This window comes from Neoarius graeffei, chromosome 17, assembly GCF_027579695.1.
Source record: "Neoarius graeffei isolate fNeoGra1 chromosome 17, fNeoGra1.pri, whole genome shotgun sequence".
Lineage (NCBI taxonomy): Eukaryota > Metazoa > Chordata > Actinopteri > Siluriformes > Ariidae > Neoarius > Neoarius graeffei.
Genome location: NC_083585.1, coordinates 5,117,368 through 5,130,675, shown reverse-complemented (window position 1 = coordinate 5,130,675; position 13,308 = coordinate 5,117,368). Strand labels below are relative to the sequence as shown.

Genomic DNA, 13,308 nt, shown 5'->3' with positions numbered 1-13,308 from the left:
ATCCAGCGCTTGTTATCACAAACGAGTCTTCTCCTTATTTTGGGGTTATTTGTCATCCCCCAACCACCTGTCGTTAAACAGACATCTTCCCATAATTATCAACGCTTTCTAGCGCCCATGTAAGCTACCTGCACATCTCTCACTCTTCACAACCACCGCACCGCACTTCCTCCAGTAGCCTCCTAACATTAGTTCTTGATCTACGGAATGCACAGAACCAATGCTGCCCCCAAAAGGTACGCTGGTCACTTTTAAAATTACGGTTAAAAAAATACCCCAAACCGGATGGAGACATTTCACTCGTTCGGTCCAATATTAAATTTAAAACCTCCCTTTCGAAAATTCCAGTCATTCCAAACAATTTAAGACATTTTTAGGCCTTGAAAACCGAAAGTTGTATTGAAGACTTTTTAAGGACCCGCGGGAACCCTGTGTGAATCAAGACAAGTGTGACTCCAACTTTTGAGAAAATTGTGTGTGTAGAGTGAAATTTGTGGCTGAAAACACAATTTTAATGAGAAATGTAAAGCATTTTTTTTAAAGCGGTGTACACTCTAGCTCACTCTAGCTCGACTGCATAGACACTCATTATAAAGTCTGAATTTCTCCAGAATTGATCATGGTGATTGATCTGTGACTGATCAAAAAGTATACAACCTAGCAAAAAAGTTCAACGCCAGATCCACACAGGAGAAGTTTGTCTCCATTTTAAAGTTTGAATCATGTCTCTAGGTGAAAGCATGCCAGAGCAGCGGATGTTTGAAAAACGTTGAAAATGTGCGATTTTTTTTTTCATTTATTCCCATTGAAATGAATGGGAAATTTTGCGTGATTTTTTCGCGACTACGTCGCTAAAAAATCGTAGAATGCTGAACAAAGTAATAGCACACCGAGTCCGATCGAGCCGCACGTTTTAATGTATTGTTTGTCTGTGTGCGATGTATGGTTATTGGGCTATTCGAAATTTGTATGGAAGATGAATAAGTTTAAGAAGAAGAAACACGCAGAAGAAGAAGAGTTTGCAGTGCCTAATAAAGCCCTGCGTATAAAACCAGCCCTGAGTTAAAGTAAGAGGTTTCACTGCTGCCAGAGCTAATTGTGAGACACAGTTCTCTCTCTCCAGGGATCAGAGGCTTCGAGCTCAACACATGGGCGTAAAAATGCGTATGGACGCGTCCATACCAATACTCAGCTGAGTTTAAAATGTCCATACCATTTTTGAATGGAGAAGCCGCGATGCGGGAAACGCTGAATAAAAACACCAAACGCGGTATCGCTTCCAGCCGATTTTCAGTTGTGAACAGACCTTTCAAAGACGGCTGACTATTGGTGGGGACAGCAGGTAAAAAAGCTTTATGAAGTTTTGATTGGCCCACCTCCCGTTGCCTTGACGTTGCTATGGTTTTTGATTGGCCCACCTCCCGTTACCTTGACGTTGCTATGGTTTTTGATTGGCCCACCTCCCGTTGCCTTGACGTTGCTATGGTTTTTGATTGGCCAACCTCCCGTTGCCTTGACGTTGCTATGGTTTTTTGTTGTCATTGGCTGTAAGCAGTAGCAAGCAGTAAAATCAGCATCCAGCTCGCTGCTACAGCAAAACAGCACACAGGCAGTGATGTCGGGCAATAAAAGAAAACGTAAGGAGGACATAAGACATTATTTTACCCAGTCAACGGTAAGCTATTCAAAACAAAATAGCCTTGTTAGAGAACCTCTTCAGACAGTGACGTTTTCTTCTGCCAAGCGCTCGACTCCAATTGTTTAGCTTCTGCCTCAGAAGGCAAAAACACCTTAAAACACCTTAACATCTAGCAGTTGTATACACCGTCTCTCTCTCTCTCACACACACACTAAGGCCCTGTCCACACGGCAACGGATTCAGGTGACTCCGATACAATTGCTTATCGTTTAGGCCTGGCGTCCACACGGCGCCGGCGTTTTGGGTGCCCAAAACGCAATCTTTTTGAGAACGGGTTCCAGAGTGGAAAGATCTGGCAACGTTGCCGTTGTGAAGTCGTCTGGATGAGTAAAACGGATTTGTTTACGATGACGTCACAACCACATGACTGTGAATGCTTCACGCCGGGTAGAAGTGTAACGAATATCACCAGGAAAAAGCCTTACAGAGCACTAGTGAGAGTGAAACACGAGCTTGGATATTATTATTATTATTATTATTATTATTATGTTCAGTGTTAGTTCACAGTAGTAATGCAAGAAGCAGAATAGTGACAGTAATAGTGAAGCAAAAACATGCAATTGTACAAACACTGCAGCTCTACAGCAAAATATTCATTTATAAAATGGTCCGATTCTTAACACCAGTAGTGCCAATGATCTTCTCATTGCGATGCGATGCGAGTTGTCAAGAAATCCTATAACTTGGTTCATGAAACGCGCTTACAAAATATTTTCACTGTGAATATTTATTGTGTAATGCCTGGTGCAAAGTGAGAGAGAGAGAGAATAGCCCTTAGGGCAGAGTCAATCCCGCCAGCAAAAATAAGGGGAAAAAAGGAGCGATCTCACCTCTTCAGATGATGGTTTAAGTCCTACAATACATTCCTCAAAAAAGGGCGTAGAAAAGCAAATTAATCCATCAACGTGTATCATTCAATTTATTCCGGACAATTAAAGACGCCGCCTTCCGCGTACGTCATCCTCGTCGCCATTTTGGAAAGGTCAAAGCGGAGAATAAAGATTAGCTGCGTTTAACTGTACCAACAGGTTTACCGTCCAAAGGAGATCACATGGGATTACCTTTCACAGGTGAGAAACAACAAATTAATCCATCAACATGTAGTATTCAATTTATTCCGGACCATTAAAGACGCCGCCTTCCGCGTACGTCATCCTCGCCGCCATATTGGAAAGGTCAAAGCGGAGAATAAAGATTAGCTGCGTTTAACTGTATCAACAGGTTTACCGTCCAAACGAGATCACATGGGATTACCTTTCACAGGTGAGACTGGAAAAATACTTTTCATTGTATTTGGTCATTATAATGTAATTTTACGAACAGATTTTCCTGACTTTGTGGCTAATATGAAGTCTCGCGCATAATAGTTTATGCGCATGCGTCCTTACTTCTATTCCCATACGAAAAAGAACAGTAAAGAACTTATAAGAGTTTACCACTGTCTTAGTAGTAAATCCTTATAAATATAAGGATAAATCCTTATAAGGATTTATAAATAAATATGCCATGTATGATTTACTCCTGAAAGTGGCCCATTTTGCATTTTCCTCATACAAATTTTTTATGAAAATCTAGTATGTATGAAGTGAACATTGTGCATGGTTTTTACAGATAATGTGTATGATGAATTACACCGTCTTTGTATGCTTCATGTAATGTTTGTAGTTTTAAATTATATTTTACAGTTTAAAATGTATATGCCTTTTATGTGTTGGATTTACATATAAAAGGCATGTACATTTTAAACTGTAAAATATAATTTAAAACTACAAACATTACATGAAGCATACAAAGACGGTGTAATTCATCATACACATTATCTGTAAAAACCATGCACAATGTTCACTTCATACATACTAGATTTTCATAAAAAATTTGTATGAGGAAAATGCAAAATGGGCCACTTTCAGGAGTAAATCATACATGGCATATATATTTATTTATATTTATAAGGATTTACTACTAAGACAGTGGTAAACTCTTAAGTTCTTTACTGTTCTTTTTCGTATGGGTTGTTCTGGTGTGTCCGAAGGGACCGTCTTACAGCGCCCCTAGAGGTGTGGCATGTGTATTGCATCGTTTTCAGCAAGCGTTGCGTTGCCATATGGACCTGATTTCTACTGATCGTTGCCCATTTGGAGGCGATATTTTTTTTAAATAACATCACGTTGCCGTTGTCGTGTGGATGTGGCCTAATAAATGCTTGTAGGTAATGCTAAATGTTTACTTATATTTACTTTTTTCTTGCTCATTGTTTGCATGTATATGCATGTGTATATGCGTACAGTAAATCCTCTAATACTGGCCTGTATTCCATTACTGGCCGGGACTCTAATATTGGCCGGTCTCGCTGTCGGAGGAGGTAAATAATGGCCGGACTCTAATACAGGCCGGGGCTATAACCAACGATGTTTCTGAGATCATAGTGGCCTTACACAATCGTTCCGATCTGAAAGACAATTGTGATCAGTGGCGCCGCCAGGCGTATGGCCGTACCTTGGGGAGAGAGATATTTTTTTAAATTATAATTGTTACCTGAATGCTTTGGCAATGCAACATAATTTGAGAAAGAGAGAGAGAGAGAGACGTGTGTGTGTGCCGGCGCATTTGTGTGCTTCAGGAGTGGGCGGGGTGTGCGTGACCAAGAAAGCTCATTGGTCAATGCAGATATACTTTTCTTGCACCACTGAGATTCTCTCCAGTTTTGAGAAACGGAGACAGACAATCGTCAGTAGTCAGAGCTTGTGCGAGAATTTATTGAGAAGCGAGTCAAAAATGAGTAAACGAACCCTGAAACAAACGAGCTTGTTTCAGACTTTTACGAAAAAGTCCAAAAGCAGTGATCCAGGGGTGTCATCTGCTTGCCAGTCCTCTCCAGTATCAGCTAGTAACACGGCACCGGCAGCTTCCACTCCTCCGCAACCGAGCAGCAGTACGCTGCAGCTGGATGCTAGCTCAGTTCCTTTGAGGGAATTGCCTTCATCTACCTCCGAGTTTGAAACTAGCCATACATCCAGTGAATTTCATATAAGAACACCTACATCTCCCCATGTCCCTTACGATCAGAAGTAGATGGTTGCTCCACCTTGCTGACAAATGAGCCACGAGTCAGCCCGCTATCACTGACATCAGATTTATCAGACATAGGTAAACTTCAACCAGATGCCTTAAAATGTGCACCGGACTCTGTAAAGCTCAATGTCCTACAGAACCGCTTCAAACCAGACAGAGGGTGGGTGGCTCCTTCTACTCTGATTTTCGGTAAACTCAGAAAAATACCCGAGGAGTTTTTCAGCGAGTCTGTGTACCCCACGTTGCGCTACAGTGTGTGTCAGAGTCGTGCGTGCGGTAGTGCTGAGCAAGTTCACTAGATTCTAATCGAGGCTATAAAGAGTTTATTGTTTATTGTCGTGTGTAGTTCACATATGTTGTTCAAATATCAGCCTGTGTTCATGGAAGCTTGTTCAATTTCAAGTTAAAGTTCTATCGTTGTTTTGTGTATAAGCCTATAGATCGACTCTTCATAGAAACTGCAGCACGCAAGCGTTTTTTTTTTTTTTTTGGGGGGGGGGGGGGGGGGGATTACACCGCTAGTGCGTACCTTACAGTTCAACCCTGCAGGTGCCCCTGATTGTGATTACCGGTAGGTCTGGTGGTAACCAGGCAACCAAGCATCAACTTGACAAATAGACACAAAATCTCGTTTTTATTCATTCCACTGGTAGTCTGTTTTGCTCAAATAGAAATAGAGGCCTGCCTCTAATTCTGGCCTCCTTCCAATAATGGCCTGGACCAAGATGCATTTGAGTGAAATAAAGGCCCCGGCCTATATTAGAGGATTTACGGTATGTATGTAACCTCTGCAATAAAATGTGAAAATGCAAAAATGTGAAACAATTGTCACTTAACCCTTTCAACTTAATGAATAAACATTTTTGCAAAATGCACTACAACTACCAAAACTCTTCACACTTCTACCACCCATACCTACATTACTTCCAGATTCTGAAATTGCAGTAACTCAAAAGGAAGCACATGATGTTTCAAATGTGTGAAAATAGTAAAAGTTGTGTGAAAATGAAGCAGCAGCACATAATTGATTGATTGTGTTGTTGTATTTTGGGTAGGTCATCCACTACAGCGAAATTCACAGCAACTTCAATGTCCACTTTCTCTGTGTGATAATGTATTGCCCGTATACATGCAGATGTTAGCCTAAGTCTAAGACTAAGTGTACCTGGTGCTAAAAATCAAAATAACACAAAGGAATGGACAACCAATCATTTGTACAGTGTAGGCCACATTTCGTGCGACAACCATGGCGCACTGGGGCGCTTGGTCAAATTATGTCCCCACTAATATCAACACCGTTTTTACGCCCTTGGCTCAACACCATACGATTCTTCCAACAACAAAACCTCCCGGTTCGGGAAACCATGCCTAAAACAGTCCCCTATGATTTCATCCATTTTCAGTGTGTAAAGCTTTCTGCTCAACACACTGCAGAGGGGGTGATTCTGCCTGATTAGCTTAACAACAACAATAATAATAATAATAATTTTAAAAAATAAATAAAAACGGCGGCACGGTGGTGTAGTGGTTAGCGCTGTCGCCTCACAGCAAGAAGGTCCTGGGTTCGAGCCCCGGGGCCGGCGAGGGCCTTTCTGTGTGGAGTTTGCATGTTCTCCCCGTGTCCACGTGGGTTTCCTCCGGGTGCTCCGGTTTCCCCCACAGTCCAAAGACATGCAGGTTAGGTTAACTGGTGGCTCTAAATTGAGCGTAGGTGTGAATGCGAGTGTGAATGGTTGTCTGTGTCTATGTGTCAGCCCTGTGATGACCTGGCGACTTGTCCAGGGTGTACCCCGCCTTTCGCCCGTAGTCAGCTGGGATAGGCTCCAGCTCGCCTGCGACCCTGTAGAACAGGATAAAGCGGCTACAGATAATGAGATGAGATGAGATAAATAAAAACCCCGAGGAAAAAAAAAGTCTGTGAGAAATCAAGTTGAAATTTAGAAGAAAAAAGAAAGCGATGGAAATGAATTTGAAGTGAAGATTTAAATACTTTCAATATACAACTAAACAGGTTAGCCAAACTACAACTCTCTCCTGAGTGGATAAATAGTGCACTATCTAGGGTGCACACGGCATTATTTCATACTGAACGGAGTTCCTAAAACAGTAAAGTGGAGATATATTTGGGATTCGACCACACACCTTCAGTTTAACTTACCTCAGGGTTTTAAATCCTCAGAGCCAGACACAATAACGTGTTTTTATTTTTATAACTCGAGGAGCTAAAGGGTTTTAAATCCTCAGAGCCAGACACAATAACGTGTTTTTATTTTTATAACTCGAGGGGCTAAAGCGGCTCAGACGAGCAGCGGTTTTTTCTTCTCCAGTGTTTTCTGGCGGTTGGAGAAGCAGCTACTGGACGCGTTACCGCCACCACCTGGACTGGAGCGGAGTTTCAGGGTGGAGGACGCCGATCCCAGCCGAACCCAAAAGCCAGTATCTCACTGGGCTGTGACAGCCTGCGGCTAGTTGGAGACACAACAATTGCGATAAAAAAAAATGTGAATATCAATTCAGTGTGATTCCAAATGAAAATTGTCACTAATTCATATATTTTATCACAATTGTTGTGTCTCCAACTAGTCGCAGCCCAGTGAGATACTAACTTAACCCTCACACACTTCTACTAATAACAATTATAATGTAATTTTAAAAATTGTAATGTTGCATGCCTGGACCCATTTGGTTGTTCTGAACATGTCCGGATTGGGTTTTTTTTTTTGTTTGTTTGTTTGTTTTCTGCCAGAAGCTAAAATTCTCTGGGGCTGGAATAATAAAGACTCCTCTGAGGCACATAAAGCCAGCATCTATTTGAACTGCTGCTCATACAGCATCACACACCTGCTATCTACCCATTTCTATATGTAGGAACTCATAGACATTTGGCTAGTGTTACTTGCAGTTGACACCTCTCCCTTCCTGACTTGTGACAACATCAGGATTTGGACTCCCAATCTCTAGATGATAGGGTGAATGCTTTTATGTTGCACCAATTAGGCACCACTGCCCAAGAAGCTCCATCCATCCATTATCTGTTGCTGCTTATCCTGTCCTACAGGGTCGCAGGCAAGCTGGAGCCTATCCCAGCTGACTATGGGTGAGAGGCAAGGTACACCCTGGACAAGTTGCCAGGTCATTGCAGGGCCGACACATAGACACAAACAACCATTCACACTCACATTTAGAGCCACCAATTAGCCTAACCTGCATGCCTTTGGGGGAAACCAGAGCACCCAGAGGAAACCCATGCAGACACAGGGAGAACATGCAAACTTCACACAGAAAGGCCCCCATCAGCTGCTGGGCTCGAACCCAGGACCTTCTTGCTGTGAGGCGACAGTGCTAACCACTACACCACCGTGCCGCCCCCTGCCCAAGAAGCTTTCTGTCAAAATCTTGTTGATGTCTCCAAAAAGTGTCCGTCCAAAGGGAAATTCAGTGTTGGGCAGTAGCGTCACTACAAGTAGCATCATTAGTAACTTAACTAAATTTCTCAGTAACATCACTATTTACTGAATCAAATAGCTTTTCAGTAGCTTAACTCTTTTATTGATCAAGTAGCATGGCAATGGCCAAACAAGCTACTTTTTTTTATTGGGTATTTGCGTGCTAAACACAGTGGAGCAGCTGCCTGCAGTCTAAAATTATCCCCTCAACACAAGCACTCTCTCTCTTTTTATCTTTATTGAAAATGACAGCAATAAAATATAAATACAGTTATTAATACACACACAAACAACAAACTGAGAGCCAGGGGGAGTTTTCAAATAAAAACATTAAATAATAAGCACAAATGAAAAAATTTAGCAGCTTTCTTGTTTTTGGAGTTAGAGATTATTTTGATTTCCTGTTCAGTTTCCTTTTTGAAGGCTATAAATGAAGGTTTTGAATGACTAAACTTGGCTTTATGAATATGGCATTTTCCTAAAATGATCAACAAATTTATATATAATTCTTTTTATTTTGTTGTTATAGAAACCAAACAGTACATATTTCCAACACAGAGAAAAATCAGAGTCAAGTTTGGCTGTAATGTACCGGGTTATTTCTGTCCAGAATGTGATGGTAAAGGGACATTGCCAGAACAGGTGCATTATTGTTTCCGGGTCTGTCTCACACAATGAACAGTCCACACAAATGTCTCTCTTAAACTTAAGCATATAATGCTTGGCAGGATAATATCTACCAGTATGAATCAGTTTGAAAGACACCTCCCTTACTTTGTAAGGAAGTATCTGTATGGGGGGTTCCACACACTGCTCTAGTTCAGGTCACCAACAAGACCAGTCCAGTATTGAACCACAGAGGGGATAGTGGTAATATCTGCCTGGAATAATGCAGGAATATTGTGATTATTGTTCTTGTCTGTGACAGGGAAGCATACCTGACCCACTGAGGTCAATATGGGGTCCAGAGATGGTAAGCAATCTGGTTTTTCAGCCCCTCTGAGAAGAGTTAGGATACCAGAGGGAATGGCATCCATTACAATGGCAAACTCTTTTGGGGTAACAGGAATACCAAATGTTTGGAGGAACTCAGTAATTTAGCAGATTTCTATTATCATTGAGTAGTTGGGTTACTAGTTATGTTGTTGAACCAGGATTGAAAAAAAAAATAAGGATTTATTTTTATATTTAATGTGCTGATTATTCCAGATGAAGCATCTATGTGGGAGAGAAGTTGTATTTATAAGTTAGTAACCATACCAAGAGCATTTGTTTATGGAAATTGGACAGGATTAGGGGAAGATTCTCTATTTTATAATCACACAAGAGTACGTATTCAAGGCCTCCAATCAGAGAGAAAATGTACAAGCTCTCAGGATTGTATGGGTCCCATACAATCCCCCCCTGCACCCCCGCGGGAGTGCAGGGCTCTAATGCCATTCCTCACTCAATCTGGCAATCTGACTCTCTCTGCAAATTTAGGCATCTTAAAATGTTTTTATTAATGCCAAATAAAATATCCAGCACAAATTATATATGATAGACATAATTTATAAATTTTATTTAAAACACGTTTTTAGTTAGCGGGACTGCAGCTTATCACCGCTCCCGCCCGCGCCGCATATGTGCACTCCCGCTCCCGCCCACGCGCGCATATGTGCACTTCCGGTCCCGCCCGTGCCTGCAATGAGCTTTCAAAATTTGTCCCGCGCCGCACTGCTTTGCAGTGGGTCCCGCGAGTCCCGCGGGAGTGCAGGGCTCTAGTATGGGAGAGCAAAATATGCACACAGCTGTTTGCATCGCCAGTGGAAGCACTCTGTGGCCCTTTCCAAAACTAGCTACTTTGCCCTCCCCCTACTCAATTCCACTTGATTGGTGCATTATAGTATCTCATCTCATCTCATTATCTCTAGCCGCTTTATCCTGTCCTACAGGGTCGCAGGCAAGCTGGAGCCTATCCCAGCTGACTACAGGCGAAAGGCAGGGTACACCCTGGACAAGTCATCAGGTCATCACAGGGCTGACACATACAGCCATTCACACTCACACCTACGGTCAATTTAGAGTCACCAGTTATCCTAACCTGCATGTCTTTGGACTGTGGGGGAAACCAAAGCACCCAGAGGAAACCCACACAGACAACATGCAAACTTCACACAGAAAGGCCCTCGCCGGCCACAGGGCTCGAACCTGGACCTTCTTGCTGTGAGGTGACAGCGCGAACCACTACACCACCATGCCACCAAGAGCAGAAATCCAGGAAGCACAAAAATGGCACAAGAAACAAATAAGACATTCTGGCAAAGTCCCCTTCTACACAGCAGAGCAGACCAGGAAGTGAATGCCAGCAAGATGGAAGTCCCGTCCCAGATCCGGATTGCGCTCACCAACTTCTACCAGTGCACCATACAAAGTGTTCTGAGCTATGGATGCATAGTGTGGTTCTCCAGCTGCACCTCAGAGGAGAGGAAAGATCTGCAGAGGATCATCAGGACTGCATCTAAAATCATTGGTACCCCTCTCCAATCCCTGGAACAGATCTACTCTGCCAGGCTGAGAAACAGAGCCACAAAGATTAGGACTGACTGCATTCACCCCAGACAATGTCTTTTTGACACCCTTCCCGGAAGGCTTAGGGTTAGAAAGTCACAAACAGCAAGACACCAAAATAGCTTCTTCCCCAGGGCTGTAAAAGCTCTGCTGGAGGCTTGATCTGGACTTGGACTCACACTCTGCACCTTACTGTGTTTGGCTAATTACATACTACAATTTATACTACCGGCTAGTGGTAGTGTGTCCGCCTCTCGATCGGGAGATCGTGAGTTCTATTCACGGTCGGGTCATACCAAAGACCATCATAAAAATGATACCTACTACCATCTGCCAAGACACGCTGCAATACAGATGCGAGTGGGGAGTTAAACTCTCGTGGTTACCAGAGGACTAGCCCCCCATTGTAACCCTAGCTATGTAATAGGCAAGAAGCCGAGGGCTGTGGAAATGGAGATCGGCGCCACACGGCACGGGAAGGACTTTAACTTTAACTTTTAACAATTTATACTACTGCTTATATGCCATTATGCTGCTTTTAAAAGGTTGTGTGTGTGTGTGTGTGTGTGTGTATATACAATATATATAATTATTTATTGATATGCTGCTGTTATCTGAGCCCTCAAACAGTGTTTTGTTGTATAGTAATGTGCAATGACAATAAAGAATCAATCAATCAATGTGTTGTACCCCATTTGTAATAGAAATTCCATCTTACAAATTTACTCAAAAATAACTTCATATTTTACAAAGAAAATATGTACAATTCCTGATAAATCCCAAAGCCAGAGAAATACATTTTCAAACTCTAAATGGAGTGTACCATCCAGTGATCTGTTGCGACAGTGGTTAATTATTGAAACCAGGAATTATTTGTTTTGTGAAAATAATGAAACCTCTGATCATTTATTTTTCCAGTGTATGTCTAAACCCCTCGCAAAAATATCCACACATTAAGTGCTTGTATGAGGAACTACTAGTCTAACAGATTGCTCTGCTCTTATATAATTTCAACAAGTAATTTTAAGGTTGTGACATTTTTTAATTAAAAGAAAAAAGTAAAGGTGGTGCCTATTAAACAACAATCAAGCACCCCCTGGGATTTCTTAATCATTCTGTGTCCCTGAGTACAATTATATAACAAAAATGCCTAATGATTCAAATGGTTAATTTGACAAATTATTGGCTGTGGTCATCAGCATCAGGTGGTGATTACACTCATCTCCCCTAAATAGTCCAAATATTGTTTCCATGTCCATGTATGCAATATATAAATGACTAATCAAATGAGAGTCATGAAGACTAATAGAAAAATAAAAAATGCAAATAATAAAGAGAGGAGAGGACCAGTTCACTAAACATATAAAGCAAGTTTCAGGTCTTTACATAATTCACAGAAAACAGACCCTTATCCAAAAAATAAGAAAACATAGAAGAAAGAACAAAACTCCAACCTCTCTGGGCATTTCTTGGTCAGTCTACATTCTTGAGGAAATAAAACAAAGGTGACCATTGTGGAGAGAGACACACAAGTCTAAAGAGGGAAAGCTCAGATGATGTTTGCTTTCACATACGCCATAGCCTCAACCATGTCCTGGAATGTTTTCTCGGTCCCATTATGCATAATGCGGAGCCAGGCTGGATGTAGGATGCCATAGCGAACGTTGTCCCGTCCTCGAAGCAGCCTTCTGACCTCGTTAAAAGCCGATCTTGCTCGAGCAATGCTCGGTGGATAGTCGGGGAACACAAAAATAGTGGCTCCTTTATACTGCAGGGAACCGGCTTCTCTGGCCTGGCGAAGGATCTCAACGCAGTCCTGATGATAGTGTAGCCTTGCGATTATTGCTCGGGGCTTTCCATCTGATCTCTTTGGCTGGAGAGTGCGATGGGATCTGTCAATCAGCACATCTTTATCCATTTTCAAGGCCTCTTTGATTAACTTCAAGACAGAGGCCAGGGAACTTGACCCAGCCTCTTCAGCCACGTTCAGGATGCGGATGTTTGACCTCCTCATTCTGCCCTCCATGTCCAAACATTTTCCCTGTAGAGTCTCCACATTTCTCTCGAGTTTTTGCATGGCGTTTTGCAGTGATGCTATCTCATCTGAGCAGGCGGAGATGCCTTGTTCCATGGCCGACACTGTCGTTTTTACTTTTTCCATGTTGGCTCGCAATGCCGCGGTGTTGTTTGCGATGTCTGTTTTAAGTGTTTGTAGCTCCAACTTAATCATACTAAACTCAGCAGTGAGCGCACTCTTCAGTTCCGCTTGGAAAATACTAGTTATCTCCATTTTGAGTGAAGAAAGTATCTCAGTTTTCATATCTATCACATTTTGCTCAGTGGGCTCGGACATGTTGCTAGGTGTAACAGCACCTGTCTTGCTAGCAGCGGTGTAGCTGTACTTGCGCAGATTAGCTCTACTCACCATTTACAAGGAGAAAGTGGAAATGAGAGAGACGGGGGTTCATCCAAAACCTTAGGTGGTGCTTTAGATGGTTTTCTTGTATCTTACTGTTGATGTAAGGTGCCAAAAAAAAATTT

At 42.2% G+C, this 13,308-nt stretch overlaps 1 protein-coding gene across 1 annotated transcript in view; it reads right to left on the bottom strand.

The window, feature by feature from the left end:
- The window catches only part of LOC132901310 (zinc finger protein 850-like), an 808,362-nt gene extending 801,236 nt beyond the window's left edge, over positions 1–7,126 (bottom strand). The window contains exon 1 of the mRNA XM_060943616.1: positions 6,930–7,126. The gene's annotated coding sequence lies outside the window, so the exon portion shown is untranslated. The remainder of the gene's footprint in view (positions 1–6,929) is intronic.
- Between the last annotated feature and the right edge of the window lie 6,182 nt (positions 7,127–13,308).